This window comes from Galeopterus variegatus, unplaced genomic scaffold, assembly GCF_000696425.1.
Source record: "Galeopterus variegatus unplaced genomic scaffold, G_variegatus-3.0.2 Scaffold421, whole genome shotgun sequence".
Lineage (NCBI taxonomy): Eukaryota > Metazoa > Chordata > Mammalia > Dermoptera > Cynocephalidae > Galeopterus > Galeopterus variegatus.
This window is the reverse complement of record NW_007726532.1, coordinates 430406-433289: the sequence shown is the minus strand read 5'-3', so window position 1 is coordinate 433289 and position 2884 is coordinate 430406. Positions and strand designations below refer to the sequence as shown.

The 2884-nt window shown below is 38.8% G+C and overlaps 1 protein-coding gene across 1 annotated transcript in view; it reads left to right on the top strand.

Moving 5' to 3' along the window:
* Positions 1 to 1700: 1700 nt before the first annotated feature.
* The window catches only part of LOC103587128 (amyloid beta A4 precursor protein-binding family B member 2-like), a 119343-nt gene continuing 118159 nt past the window's right edge, over positions 1701 to 2884 (top strand). Inside the window, exon 1 of the mRNA XM_008568541.1 lies at positions 1701 to 1851. The gene's annotated coding sequence lies outside the window, so the exon portion shown is untranslated. The remainder of the gene's footprint in view (positions 1852 to 2884) is intronic.

Below are 2884 nucleotides of genomic sequence, written 5' to 3'. Positions count from 1 at the left end.
AAAAAAAAAATGCTGGCCAAACATTTAAGATTCTGACATGGTGGCAATATCTGTGTGCACATTTTGCCAAAGCCATGAACTGAAGCCAAGGACCAAACAACACACAGCCAAGGTTCCTAGTAAGAAAGGATTGCAAAATCTATGAATCTAATCTAATTCTAATTTCTGTTTAGTCTTCTGTTGAGAAAGATAATGTGGTAACTTCAGCAAGATTTTATCCAATTTGTGATGGGTAGGTCAGAGTTCATTCCACCAGACTGCTAAATTTAAACTTACTGTCATTTCTTACAAACGACTTTAAAGAGTTACTTGAACAGTACTCACCACAAAGCTGATTTCACTGTGAAAAATCAACAAGAATTTAATTCCTTTTGCCCGGGGTGGACATTAACCTTTAGTATTCCAATGGAGGCATAATAAATAAACTGCTGATATTGTGTTCCCTCCAGGATCCAGCCATGAAAATACATGGTAGGGATTTTCAGAGCAGTTTGGGGTGGAAAAAAGGAATTTTCTCTTTCATCCAGTGCCTGACTTCTCAGTTGAGGCAGGACAGAGCCATTGTGTTTGGGCTCTTGCAAAGCCAGATCGCATCATCCCTCTATGTGGCTGTTTTATTAGCAGCTTCACAGTTCACGTCTTTGTTGTCCTGCAGCACAGTAAGGAAAGGGTGACGAAAAGTGAGCTCAATAAAGGCCTTTCAGGGAGCATTTCTGAGTTGGTCATTGCCGTCTGCCCTCTTCTCGCCCCTTGCTTTTCAGGCTATTCACATTTTGTAAGAATCTTAGGTTTCTGATTGGGTGTGGCATGGACACTGTGGGTAGATACGAAGAAAGAAGTGGAGGTGAGCAATATTTCAAAGAACGAATTTTGAAGGAAAGAGAAAAAGCCTGCTTTTCTCTAAGGCTCTATAAAACATAAAATATGAAGCATTAGGATTGTTTTATTTTAGTTTAGTTCTTAGTGAGTCTGCTGTTTTCTTGATTTTTGAAACCACCAATGTTTTTCCCTTAAGACTTGGGTCATTTTGGAAATAGAGACCAGGACTTGATGCTGTAAATCAATTATTTCCAACATGACAAGTGTGCATCTTTCCTGTCTCTTGCATGTGTCTTGGTGCAGGTGTGGTTTTATCTTGTTGAAAACCTTTTGTCCTGCTTTGAGCAGTGGGATTGTGCTGTTATCAGCAGAGCCAGTACCAGGCAGAAAGCTTTCGGTATAGGCAGTTTCTGTTCAGGACACCTGCTGCTCGAGCACAGTGCAACCATTGTTTCTCCCATCAAACATGTTCTGGGGAGAACCATGTCTTTTTTAGCCTAAGGTTGAGTCTTTACTTTTTTCCTGCATGCATTTCATTTTTGGTGGAACACATTTGTCTTGTTCTTCTGATTTTGATGATATGAATTTAACATGTGCATGTGATTTGCACAAACTATTTTCAGAGTGCATGTTGAAAGGTTGTAGTGGTGGCAAGAGCAGTTGGTCAAAGAGGAAGCAGGTGATTTGAACTCTCATCCTGGCTCTGCTGGCTGTGTGGCTTAGGGGAAAGACATTTTACCTCTCTGGGCATGGGCTGCCTGGACCGATAGATTGCCAAGGCCCCTGGTATTATGACTCTGCCATTGATTGTGTTTTGTATTTTTTGGTTTGCTAACAGCATCAGAAAGGGAATGTGGCAGGGGTCTCTAAGGCCCCAGTGCTCCTGTGAAACCATTAAGTAACACCAGGAGGTGCTGTTTTAATTAAGCGTCAATTATATGGTGTGGCCAGTGGTAGAGAAGTTTGGATGCGATCTTCTCTTCTCTCTGGGGCAAGTTTGCAGGATAAAAAAGAAAAACTTCTTATTTCTAGGTAAGTGCTATTGCTCAGCCCTGGAAGTATTACTGGATGCTTGGATTTTGAACTTCTAGATTAAGAATTACCGAATTCAGATAAATGAACACTTCTTAATTTATTAACTCTTATTGTTAGATAAGAGGTGATGCACAGATCAGTCTAATATAGCATAGATGTCCCATTTCTTTTTTCTTTTTGGCTGGCCGGTATGGGATCCGAACCCCTGACCTTCGTGTTATCAAGTGAGTTAATGGCCAGCCCCTCATATCTATTTGTATTGCCACACTCTTAGAAAAAAAAAATCTTATTTTAAAATGTTCTGATTCTATATGCACCACTTAGGTATTGTAGAAAATTTGGAAATACAAATAGCTTCTAATTCTATAACCCAGAAATGCTGTTCACACTTTGGTGCCTTTGGATTATACACAGTTTGTAGAACAAAATTGGGAGTATACCATACATATATAACTAGATATCCTGCTTTTTTCCTGCTGTGTTCCTTTTGAGATGATTTTTGGGACTGAGGTTTCAAAGAATGTAGAGATTAATGTAATATTATGTTTGGCACACTTGTGACTGGGACTGTTTTGACTTACAGAAATAGAATTCTGGACCTGGTATATGAAAATAACATTTGTCCTGTTCCCTCTTAAATGGGCTTTCAATATTTAGCATAGATACATATTGTCATAACTATTACTATCATTAACAAATGGAGACTTCCTAACCTATTAGCTCTTGTTGTTCACTAATTGCTTTCATAAGATTCCCTTTCTGAGTTTTCTATGCCAGAATTGCTAGCTCTAACATCAGTCAGCATAAGTTATTTTAACACTGTTTTTCTGGATGCCTTGATTCCTGAAGCTGAAACATGGTAACTAGTGTTAGGCTGGGCCACATGTTTGGCAGTATGATAGTTAAGGGGTTCCTTTTGCCTGGATATATTATATATTTGATAATATTTATGATTTATTTTTTGAATAATGGTTTCGTGTATAATTCCCTCTGTTAGGAAATGGAAGATTATTAGTTTCCCCTTTGGACT